Below are 13,250 nucleotides of genomic sequence, written 5' to 3'. Positions count from 1 at the left end.
CTTCACCTCTTCTCATGAGCAATTAGATCAAGAGATTGGCAATTGATTATGCGAAGAGAAATTAAATCACCAGGAGATTGGGGTTTAATTACTCGCAGTCTGCCATGGATCTATCTTACATGATTGAGAAGGAGTGAGACTCATTAATTTAAGAGAAATCAACATCTCCAATCCCTTATGTTTTCCATCTTTACTTTCTGTCATTTACTTTCCAAGAGTTTAATTTCTTGCAATTTATTCCCCTGCACTTTTATTTCCTTGTACTTTACTTTCCAACACTTTATTTTCCTGCACTTTACTTTTAAGCTCGTTACTTTCTTGCTCTTTTATTTTCCAGCACTTTATATTCTTGCCATTTACCTTTTCTGCTCTTTCTTGCTTTCATTTAATTTCTAGTCATTTACATTTCCTGTTTGCTTATCGCTCCAAAATCATTGTCTAACTAGGATAATTAATTCAGTATTGATTGCTTAATCCTTTAATCCTCGTGGGATCGACCTCACTCTTAAGTGAGTTTTATTACTTGATACGACCCGGTATACTTGCCGGTAGTTAATACGTGAAATTAAATTTTTTCCCGTATCAAGTTTTTGGCACCGTTGCCGGGGATTAATTGTGATTAACAATCTACCGGAAGTTTATTATCTAGATTCAACACTTTATTTTTTGTTTGTCTTATTCATTTAATTATTTTTGTTCTTTATTTGCTATGCTCTTTGACTATTTGTGATAATGCCTTACCAAGAAGCCTCTGTTCGTGACACCTTTGGCTCTTGGTGATTGTGTTATTAATACAACAGTTTGTTTTACTTAGCTTTCTTCCAAATAAAATAGGCATATGATTACATTCTAAGTTTGGTGTTGCCCTGTAACACTCTGTTTTCAATCCTTCTGGATGCTTGCATCAATTCCAGGAGAAAGTGTCACACTAAGTTTGGTATGCCACTTGTTTTTCTATGCAATGAATCCAACAACACCACTTGTTTGTACAATCACAATGCCTTTGCTTCTTAGGCCTGCAGTGTTATCTTTGTTTTGGTGAGACACTTTTTCTTTCTCATTGTTTTAGTCATTTCTTTGTTTTTAATGCTTTCTTTTATTCTATCCCCAACTGTTTGTGTTAATGCCTCACCAAGAAACCCTTATTCGTGACAATGATTGTGTTATTAACGTATAACAGTTTCCTTTTCTTAGTTTTATTTCAAATAAATTGACATATGATTGCATTCTAAGTTTGGTATTGCTATGCAACAAAGTTTATTTCCAATCTTCACTAGATACTTGCATTAATTCCAAGTGAAAGTGTCACACTAAGTTTGGTGTGCCACCCATTTTCCATGCAGAGTATCATACACACTTAGTCATGCTATCACATTGTCTTTGTTTTCTTTCTTGTGCCTTTATTGTATCTTTAATTTTGCTTGCTTAAACCACATGCATTACTCATATTTTATTGTTCTGAGACGTTCATGACCCATCATAAACCCCATCACCATGGTATCATTTGTTGCTTGAGGAAAAGCAATCATTCTAAGTTGGTGTGGAAAGGAGAAGAATAGGGGGAAAATGACAATAACAATGAAGATGAAACACAAGATGGCAAAGTTCCTTTTCCCCTTATTTGTTCTCTATATATTAAATTGCATGATTGTCTTCTATTTTCTTTGTATTGGTACACAAAATGGTGATCATCAACAATGGTGCCAATAGAATTGGAGCTCTTAAACATGAATCACACTTTGTCACAATTCCACACAACTAACCAGCAAGTGCACTGGGTCGTCCAAGTAATAAACCTTACGTGAGTAAGGGTCGATCCCACGGAGATTGTTGGCTTGAAGCAAGCTATGGTCATCTTGTAAATCTCAGTCAGGAAGATTCAAATGGTTATGGAGTTTAAGGTGATGAAAATAAACATAAAATTAAGATAGAGATACTTATGTAATTCATTGGTGGATTTCAGATAAGCGTATGAAGATGCTTTGTTCCTCTTGAACCTCTGCTTTCCTATTGCCTTCTTCCAATCATTCATACTCCTTTCCATGGCAAGCTTTATGTTGGGCATCACCGTTGTCAATGGCTACATCCCGTCTTCTCAGTGAAAATGGTCCTGATGCTCTGTCACAACATCGGCTAATCAGCTGTCGGTTCTCGATCATGTCGGAATAGGATCCATTGATCCTTTTGCGTCTGTCACACGCCCCACAATCGCGAGTTTGAAGCTCGTCACAGTCATCCCTTCCCAGATCCTACTCAGAATACCACAGACAAGGTTTAGACTTTCCGGATCTCAGGAATGACCGCCAATAATTCTAGCCTATACCACGAAGGTTCCAATCTTAGATTAGAAACCCAAGAGATACACACTCAATCAAAGGTAGAACGGAGGTGGTTGTCAGGCACACGTTCATAGGTGAGAATGATAATGAGTGTTACAGATCATCACATTCATCAAGTTGAAGAACAAGTGATATCTAAGAGAAGAAGTAGGCGTGAATTGAATAGAAAAACAGTAGTAATTGCATTAATTCATGAAGAACAGCAGAGCTCCACACCTTAATCTATGGTGTGTAGAAACTCCACCGTTGAAAATACATAAGAACAAATAGTGTAAGCATGGCCGAATGGCCAGCCTCAAAGGTCTAAGGACTAAACGTCCCAAGATGAAAAATACAATAGCAAAAGGTCCTATTTATAGAAAACTAGTAGCCTAGGGTTACAGAAATCAGAAATTAATACAGAAATCCTCTTCCGGGCCTACTTGGTGTGTGCTTGGGCTGAGCATTGAAGCTTCCATGTGTAGAGACTTTTCTTGGAGTTAAACGCCAGCTTTTGTGCCAGTTTGGGCGTTTAACTCCAGCTTTTGTGCCAGTTTTGGAGTTAAACGCCAGAATTCTTGAGCTGACTTAGAACGCCTGTTTAGGCCATCAAATCTCGAGCAAAGTATAGACTATTATATATTTCTGGAAAGCCTAGGATGTCTACTTTCCAACGCAATTAAGAGCGTGCCAATTGGGCTTCTGTAGCTCCAGAAAATCCACTTTGAGTGCAGGGAGGTCAGAATCCAACAGCATCTACAGTCCTTTTTCAGCCTCTGAATCAGATTTTTGCTCAGGTCCCTCAATTTCAGCCAGAAAATACCTGAAATCAAAGAAAAACACAAACTCATAGTAATTCCAAAAACATCTATGAAGATCAGTATTAATTAGATGAGCGGGGCTTTTAGCTTTTTGCCTCTGAACAGTTTTGGCATCTCACTTTATCTCTTGAAGTTCAGAATGATTGGCATCTATAGGAACTCAGAATCCAGATAGTGTTATTGATTCTCCTAGTTAAGTATGTTGATTCTTGAACACAGCTACTTTATGAGTCTTGGCCGTGGCCCTAAGCACTTTGTTTTCCAGTATTACGACCGGATACATAAATGCCACAGACACATAACTGGGTGAACCTTTTCAGATTGTGACTCAGCTTTGCTAGAGTCCCTAATTAGAGGTATCCAGTGTTCTTAAGCACACTCTTCTTTTTTGCTTTGGACCTCGACTTTAACCGCTCAGTCTCAAGTTTTCACTTGACACCTTCACGCCACACGCACATGGTTAGGGACAGCTTGGTTTAGCCGCTTAGGCCAGGATTTTATTCCTGTGGGCCCTCCTATCCACTGATGCTCAAAGCCTTGGGTCCTTTTTTTTTCCCTTTTCCTTTTTTTTTTATGGGTATTTTTTTTTTTGCAAGCTTTTCACTGCTTTTTCTTGCTTCAAGAATCAATTTTATGATTTTTCAGATCATCAGATAACATTTCTCCTTTTCCTTTCATTCTTTCAAGAGCCAACAATTTTAACATTCATAAACAATCAAATTAAAAAATATGCACTGTTCAAGCATTCATTCAGAAAAACAATAGCATTGCCAACACATCAAAATAATTAAACTGTTTTAAAATTCAAAATTCATGTACTTTTTTTTCTTTTTCAATTAAAAATATTTTTCATTTAAGAAAGGTGATGGATTTATTTTCATAGCTTTAAGGCATAGACACTTAGACACTAATGATCATGTAATAAAGACACAAACATAAATAAACATAGAGCACAATTTTCTTAAAACAGAAAATAAAGAACAAGGAAATTAAAGAACGGGTCCACCTTAGTGATGGCGGCTTATTCTTCCTCTTGAAGATCTTATGGAGTGCTTGAGCTCCTCAATGTCTCTTCATTGCCTTTGTTGCTCCTCTCTTATGGTTCTTTGATCTTCTCTAATTTCTTGGAGGAGGATGGAATGCTCTTGCTGCTCCACCCTTAGTTGTCCCATGTTGGAACTTAATTCTCCTAGGGAGATGTTGATTTGCTCCCAATAGTTTTGTGGAGGAAAATGCATCCCTTGAGGCGTCTCAGGGATTTCATGATGAGGAGTTTCCTCATGCTCTTGATGAGTTTCTCTTGTTTGCTCCATCTTTTTCTTAGTGATGGGCTTGTCCTCATCAATGAGGATGTCTTCCTCTTATGTCAATTCTAGCCGAATTGCAGAGGTGACAAATGAGATGAGGGAAGGCTAACCTTGCCAAAGGAGAGGAATTGTCTGCCACCTTGTAGAGTTCTTAGGATATAACCTCATGAACTTCCACTTCTTCTCCAATCATGATGCTATGTATCATGACAGGCCGGTCTATAGTAGCTTCGGACCGGTTGCTAGTGGGAATGATTGAGCGTTGGATGAACTCCAACCATCCCCTAGCCACGGGCTTGAGGTCATGCCTTCTTAGTTGAACCGGCTTCCCTCTTGAATCTCTCTTCCATTGAGCGCCCTCTTCACATATGTCCATGAGGACTTGGTCCAACCTTTGATCAAAGTTGACCCTTCTAGTGTATGGGTGTGCATCTCCTTGCATCATGGGCAAGTTGAATGCCAACCTTACATTTTTTGGACTAAAATCTAAGTATTTCCCTCGGACCATTGTAAGCCAATTCTTAGGGTCTGGGTTCACACTTTGATCATGGTTCTTGGTGATCCATGCATTGGCATAGAATTCTTGAACCATTAAGATTCCGACTTGTTGAATGGGGTTAGTGAGAACTTCTCAACCTCTTCTTTGGATCTCATGTCGGATCTCCGGATATTCGCCCTTTTTGAGCTTAAAAGGGACCTCGGGGATCACCTTCTTCTTGGCCACAACTTCATAGAGGTGGTCTTGATGCACCCTTGAGAGGAATCTCTCCATCTCCCATGACTCGGAGGTGGAAGCTTTTGCCTTCCCTTTCCTCTTTCTAGAGGTTTCTCCGGCCTTTAGTGCCATAAATGGTTATGGAAAAATAGAAAGCTTTAGCTTTTACCACACCAAACTTAGAAGGTTGCTCATCCTCGAGCAAAAGAAGAAAGAAGAGAGTAGAAGAAAAAGAAATAGAGGAGATGGAGTGGGCTTTGTGTTTCGGCCAAGGGGGAGAAGTGGTGTTTAGGTTGTGTGAAAATGAAGGAGTGAAGATGGGTTTATATAGGGGTGAGAGGGGTGTGTATGGTTCGGCTATAGAGGGTGGATTTGGGAGGGAAAGTGGTTTGAATTTGAATGGTGAGGTAGGTGGGGTTTTATGAAGAACGGATGTGAGTGGTGAAGAGAATGGTGGGATTTGATAGGTGAAGGTTTTTTTGGGGAAGAGGTATTGAGGTGATTGGTGAATGGGTGAAGAAGAGAGAGAGTGGTGGGGTAGGTGGGGATCCTGTGGGGTCCACAGATCCTGAGGTGTCAAGGATATCTCATCCCTGCACTAAGTGGCATGTAAAACGCCCCTTTTTGCCAATCCTGGCGTTAAACGCCAGGCTGCTGCCCATTTCTGGCATTTAATGCCAGCTTCTTGCCCATTCCTGGCATTAAACGCCAGTCTGGTGCCCTTTTCTAGCGTTAAACACCCATAATGGTGCCAGACTGGGCGTTTAACGCCCATTCTGCTACCTTTACTGGCGTTTAAACGCCAGTAACTGTCTCCTCCAGGGTGTTTTGTTTTTCACTTTGTTTTTGCTTTTTCAATTGTTTTTGTGACTTCACATGAACATCAACCTACAGAAAACATAAAATAACAATAGAAAATAGAAATTTAACGTAGATAAGTAAAAATTGGGTTGCCTCCCAACAAGCGCTTCTTTAATGTCAATAGCTTGACAGTGGCTCTCATGGAGCCTCACAGATGTTCAGAGCAATGTTGGAACCTCTCAACACCAAACTTAGAGTTTAAATGTGGGGGTTCAACACCAAACTTAAAGTTTGGTTGTGGCCTCCCAACACTAAACTTAGAGTTTTACTGTGGGGGCTCTGTTTGACTCTGTATTGAGAGAAGCTCTTCGTGCTTCCTCTCCATGGTGACAGAAAGGTATCCTTGAGCTTTAAACACAAGGGAGTCTCCATTCACTTGAATGATTAATTCTCCTCTGTCAACATCAATCACAGCTTTTACTGTGGCTAGGAAGGGTCTGCCAAGGATGATGGATTCATCCATACACTTCCCAGTTTCTAGGATTATGAAATGAGCAGGGATGTAATGGTCTTCAACCTTTATCGAGACATCCTCTACAAGTCCATAAGCCTGTTTCTTTGAGTTGTCTGCCTTCTCTAGTAAGATTCTTGCAGCTTGTACCTCAATGATCCCTAGCTTCTCCATTACAGAGAGAGGCATAAGGTTTATGCTTGACCCTAGGTCACACAGAGCCTTCTCAAAGGTCATGGTGCCTATGGTACAATGGATTGAGAACTTTCCAGGGGTCCTGTCTCTTTTGAGATAATTTCTGCCTAGTCAAGTCATCCAGTTCTTTGATGAGCAATGGAGGTTCATCCTCCCAAGTCTCATTACCAAATAACTTGGCATTTAGCTTCATGATTGCTCCAAGGTACTTAACAACATGCTCTTTAGTAACATCTTCATCCTCTTCAGAGGAAGAATATTCATCAGAGCTCATGAATGGCAGAAGTAGATTTAATGGAATCTCTATAGTCTCAGTATGAGCCTCAGAGTCCCATGGTTCCTCATTAGGGAACTCCGTGGAGGTCAGTGGGTGTCCATTGAAGTTTTCCTCAGTGGGAATCACTACCTCTTCCTCCTCTCCATGTTCGGCCATGTGAGATGTGGTTATGGCCTTGCACTCTCTTTTGGATTCTCTTCTGTATTGCTTGGGAGAGTGCTAGGAGGGAGTTTAGTAATTTTCTTACTCAGCTGACCCAATTGTGCCTCCAAATTTCTAATGGAGGACCTTGTTTCAGTCATGAAACTTTGAGTGGTTTTGATTAGATCAGAGACAACGGTTGCTAAGTCAGAGTGGCTTTGCTTAGCATTCTCTGTCTGTTGCTGAGAAGATGATGGAAAAGGCTTGCTATTGCTAAACCTGCTTCTTCCACCATTGTTGTTGTTGAAACCTTGTTGAGGTCTCTGTTGATCCTTCCATGAGAGATTTGGGTGATTTCTCCATGAAGGGTTATAGGTGTTTCCATAGGGTTCTCCCATGTAATTCACCTCTTCCATTGCTGGGTTCTCAGGATCATAAGCTTCTTCTTCATAGGAAACTTCCTTAGTACTGCCTGTTGCTGCTTGCATTTCAGACAGACTCTGAGAAATCATATTGACTTGTTGGGTCAATATTTTATTTTGAGCCAATATGGCATTCAAAGTATCAATCTCAAGAACTCCTTTCTTCTGAGTTGTCCCATTATTTACAGGATTCCTTTCAGAGGTGTACATGAATTGGTTATTTGCAACCATTTCAATGAGTTCTTGAGCTTCTGTAGGCGTCTTCTTCAGATAAAGAGATCCTCCAGCAGAGCTGTCCAATGACATCTTGGATAGTTCAGACAGACCATCATAGAAGATTCCTATGATGCTCCATTCTGAAAGCATGTCAGAAGGGCACCTTCTGATCAATTGCTTGTATCTCTCCCAGGCTTCATAGAGGGACTCACCATCCTTCTGTCTAAAGGTTTGGACTTCCACTCTAAGCTTGCTCAATTTTTGAGGTGGAAATAACTTTGCCAAGAAGGCATTGACTAGCTTTTCCCAAGAGTTCAGGCTTTCCTTAGGTTGTGAATCCAACCATGTTCTAGCTCTGTCTCTTACAGCAAAAGGAAAAAGCATAAGTCTGTAGACTTCAGGGTCAACCCCATTGGTCTTGACAGTGTCACAGATTTGTAAGAACTCAGCTAAGAACTGATGAAGATCTTCCAATAGAAGTCCATAAAACTTGCAATTCTGTTGCATTAGAGAAACTAATTGAGGCTTAAGCTCAAAGTTGTTTGCTCCAATGGCAGGGATTCAGATGCTTCTCCCATAGAAATCAGGAGTAGGTGCAGTAAAGTCACCAAGCACCTTCCTTGCATTGTTGGCATTGTTGTTGTTTCGGCTGCCATGGTTTCTTCTTCTTTGAAGAGTTCTGTTAGGCCCTCTAAAGAGAATTGTTCTTTAGCTTCTCTTAACTTTCTCTTCAAGGTCCTTTCAGGTTCAGGATCAGCTTGAACAAGTATGCCTTTATCTTTGTTCCTACTCATATGAAACAGAAGAGAACAAGAAAGTAGGGAATCCTCTATGTCACAGTATAGAGATTTCTTGAGGTGTCAGAGGAAAAGAAGAATAGAAGGAGGAGGTGGAGAAGAGAATTCGAACATATAAAGAAGGAGGGAGTTCGAATTGTACCTTGAGGAGGAGTCTTAGTCCCTTAAATAGAAGGATGTGAAAAGAGGGAAAGAATTTTCAAAAATTAATTAAAAGATTTTAAAAAAGAAATTTGAAAATTTGATTGAGATTTTCGAAAACTAAGATTAGGAAAGAAATAAAGTGATTTTTGAAAAAGATTTTGAAATTAGAAAAAAATTTGATTGAAAAAAATTAATTTTGAAAAAGATGTGATTGAAAAGATATGATTGAAAATCAATTTAGAAAAAGAAAGTTTTAAAACTAAAGTTGATTACTTGATTAACAAGAAATTAGAAGATATGATTCATTTGATCCTTTCTTAATAGACAAGTAACAACTTGAAAATTTTTGAAGTAAATCTTGAATTGAAGCAAGGATTTTTGAAAATAGTAAAAATAAATATAAAATGGAAAGAAATTGATTTTGAAAGAGATATGATTGAAAAGATATGATTTGAAAAAGATTTGATTTTGAAAAATTATGAAAACTTGAAAAAAATGTGAATTAAAAACAAAATCTTCCCTCTAGTGTCATCCTGGCGTTAAACGCCCAGAATGGTGCCCATTCTGGCATTTAACGCCCAAATATCAACCTTTTTGGGCGTTAAATGCCCAGCCAGGTACCCTGGCTGGCGTTTAAACGCCAGTTTTCCTTCTTCACTGGGCGTTTTGAACGCCCAGCTTTTTCTGTTTGATTCCTCTGCTGAATATTCTGAATCTTCAATTCTCTGTATTATTGACTTGAAAAGACACAATTTTAAAAATATTTTTGAATTTTTAATGATGAGAAACAATAAGAATGCAACTAACATAAAATAAACAATGCATACAGGACACCAAACTTTAAAATTTTCATATAAAAGACACTAACAAATTGAGAATGCATATGAGAAACAACAAAACACACAAAACAAGAGAATTTAAAGATCAGAGCACTGAAATCATCAAGAACAACTTGAAGATCAATGAAGAACAATATGTATAAATTCGAAAAATGCAAGAAGAAGAAAGTCATGTAATTGACACCAAACTTAAAAATTAATACTAGACTCAGAAAAGAAACATAAAATATTTTTGGTTTTTATAGTTTTATAAATTTTTTTGAGATTTTTGAAACTTATATGGAAAAGAAAATAAAGAGAATCAAAACTTTTAATAAGAATTCCAGGAATCATTGCAATGCTAGTCTAAGACTCCGGTCCAGGAATTAGACATGGCTTACTAGCCAGCCAAGCTTTCAATGAAAGCTCCGGTCTAAAACACTAGACATGGCCAATGGCCAGCCAAGCTTTAGCAGATCATTGCTTTCAACAGCAAAATTGATAGAAATCAACAAGCTCTTGTGATGATAAGTTGAAACCTCGGTCCAAAAGATTAGACATGGCTTCTCAGCCAGCCAGACTTCAACAAATCATCATGAAACTCTAGAATTCATTCTTAAAAACTCTGAAGAACAAAATAGAAAATCTTTTTGTATTTTTGAAAAAAAAAATTTTCGAAAAATAAAAAGGAAAAGTACCTAATCTAAGCAACAAGATGAACCGTCAGTTGTCCAAACTCGAACAATCCCCGGCAACGGCGCCAAAAACTTGGTGCACGAAATTGTGATCATCAACAATGGTGCCAATAGAATTGGAGCTCTTAAACGTGAATCACACTTTGTCACAATTTCGCACAACTAACCAGCAAGTGCACTGGGTCGTCCAAGTAATAAACCTTACGTGAGTAAGGGTCGATCCCACGGAGATTGTCGGCTTGAAGCAAGCTATGGTCATCTTGTAAATCTCAGTCAGGCAGATTCAAATGGTTATGGAGTTTAAGGTGATGAAAATAAACAAAAAATAAAGATAGAGATACTTATGTAATTCATTGGTGGATTTCAGATAAGCGTATGAAGATGCTTTGTTCCCCTTGAACCTCTGCTTTTCTATTGCCTTCTTCCAATCATTCATACTCCTTTCCATGGCAATCTTTATGATGGGCATCACTGTTGTCAATGGCTACATCCCGTCCTCTCAGTGAAAATGGTCCTGATGCTCTGTCACAACATCGGCTAATCAGCTGTCTGTTCTCGATCATGTCGGAATAGGATCCATTGATCCTTTTGTGTCTGTCACACGCCCCACAATCGTGAGTTTGAAGCTCGTCACAGTCATCCCTTCCCAGATCCTACTCGGAATACCACAGACAAGGTTTAGACTTTTCGGATCTCAGGAATGACCGCCAATAATTCTAGCCTATACCACGAAGGTTCCAATCTTAGATTAGAAACCCAAGAGATACACACTCAATCGAAGGTAGAACGGAGGTGGTTGTCAGGCACACGTTCATAGGTGAGAATTATGATGAGTGTCATGGATCATCACATTCATCAAGTTGAAGGACAAGTGATATCTTAGAGAAGAAGTAGGCGTGAATTGAATAGAAAAACAGTAGTAATTGCATTAATTCATGAAGAACAACAGAGCTCCACACCTTAATCTATGGTGTGTAGAAACTCCACCGTTGAAAATACATAAGAACAAATAGTGTAAGCATGGCCGAATGGCCAGCCTCAAAGGTCTAAGGACTAAACGTCCCAAGATGAAAAATACAATAGCAAAAGGTCCTATTTATAGAAAACTAGTAGCCTAGGGTTACAGAAATCAGTAATTAATGCAGAAATCTTCTTCCGGGCCCACTTGGTGTGTGCTTGGGCTGAGAATTAAAGCTTCCATGTGTAGAGACTTTTCTTGGAGTTAAATACCAGCTTTTGTGCCAATTTGGGCATTTAACTCCAGCTTTTGTGCCAGTTTTGGGGTTAAACGCCAGAATTCTTGAGCTGACTTGGAACCTGTTTGGGCCATCAAATCTTGGGCAAAGTATGAACTATTATATATTTCTGGAAAGCCCAAGATGTCTACTTTCCAACGCAATTGAGAATGTGCCAATTGGGCTTCTATAGCTCCAGAAAATCCACTTTGAGTGCAGGGAGGTCAGAATCCAACAGCATCTGCAGTCCTTTTTCAGCCTCTGAATAAGATTTTTGCTCAGGTCCCTCAATTTCAGCCAGAAAATACCTAAAATCACAGAAAAACACACAAACTCATAGTAAAGTCTAGAAGAGTGATTTTTATTTAAAAACTAATAAAAATATAATAAAAACTAATTAAAATATACTAAAAACATACTAAAAACAATGCCAAAAAGCGTATAAATTATCCGCTCATCATGTATGCATGTGTATTGTGAATAAGCATAGCTTGATTGCTGATTTGTATCATCTTGAATTTTACTTGCACCCAATATCTCTAATAGTGCAACAAAGAAATCATTCTTTTGAAAGAAAACTGTTGAAGAATATTATAAATCTTGGGGCAAGCAAAAGATTAAGAGGAGTGGAGGTTCTGATTGTATGATTGTGTGTTGAGGTTGCATGTTTATGAAAACTTGCATGGGAGCTCATAGACAGGAAATGAAGTTTAGAGAAGTGGTACACGAATTGTGAATCACACTTTTCACAACTCGTACCACTAACCAGCAAGTGCACTGGGTCATCCAAGTAATACCTTACGTGAGTAAGGGTCGAATCCCACGGAGATTGTTGGCTTGAAGCAAGCTATGGTTATCTTGTAACTCTTAGTCAGGATATAATATCAATAATAATTCTTAGTTTTAATTGTAAAAGTCAAGGGGCATAAAATAAATACTTGTTACTCAATAATGGAGAATATGTTGGGGTTTTGGAGATGCTTTGTCCTCTTTATTTCAGCTTTTCTCTTGTACTCCTCTCCACACACGCAAGGCTCCTTCCATGGCAAGTTGTATGTAAGGTGTCACCATTGTCAATGGCTACTTCCCGTCCTCTCAGTGAAAATGGTCCAAATGCTTTGTCACAGCACGGCTAATCATCTGTTGGTTCTCGATCATGTCGGAATAGAATCCATTGATTCTTTTGTGTCTGTCACTACACCCAACAATCGCGAGTTTGAAGCTCATCACATCTATTCAATCCTTGAATCCTACTCGGAATACCACAGATAAGGTTTAGACTTTCCGGATTCTCATGAATGCCGCCATCAATTCTAGCTTATACCACGAAGATTCTGATTAAGAAATCTAAGAGATACTCATTCAATCTGATGTAGAACGGAGGTGGTTGTCAGGCACACGTTCATGGATTAAGGAAGGTGATGAGTGTCACGGGCCATCACCTTCTTCATAGTGAAGCGCGAATGAACATCTTAGATAGGAACAAGCGTGTTTGAATGGAAAACAGAAGTAATTGCATTAATTCATCGAGACACAGCAGAGCTCCTCACCCCCAACAATGGAGTTTAGAGACTCATGCCGTCAAAGAGTACAAAGTTCAGATCTAAAATGTCATGAGGTACAAAATAAATCTCTAAAAGTTGTTTAAATACTAAACTAGTAACCTAGGTTTACAGAAAATGAGTAAACTATGATAGATAGTGCAGAAATCCACTTCTGGGGCCCACTTGGTGGCTGAGACTTAAGCTTCTCACGTGCTTGGGCTGTTTCTGGAGTTGAACGCCAGGTTGTAACCTGTTTCTAGCGTTGAACTCCAACTTGTAACCTGTTTCCGGCG

Source organism: Arachis ipaensis, chromosome B04 (genome assembly GCF_000816755.2).
Source record: "Arachis ipaensis cultivar K30076 chromosome B04, Araip1.1, whole genome shotgun sequence".
Lineage (NCBI taxonomy): Eukaryota > Viridiplantae > Streptophyta > Magnoliopsida > Fabales > Fabaceae > Arachis > Arachis ipaensis.
The sequence above is the reverse complement of the archived record's forward strand: the minus strand, read 5'-3'. Positions refer to the sequence as shown.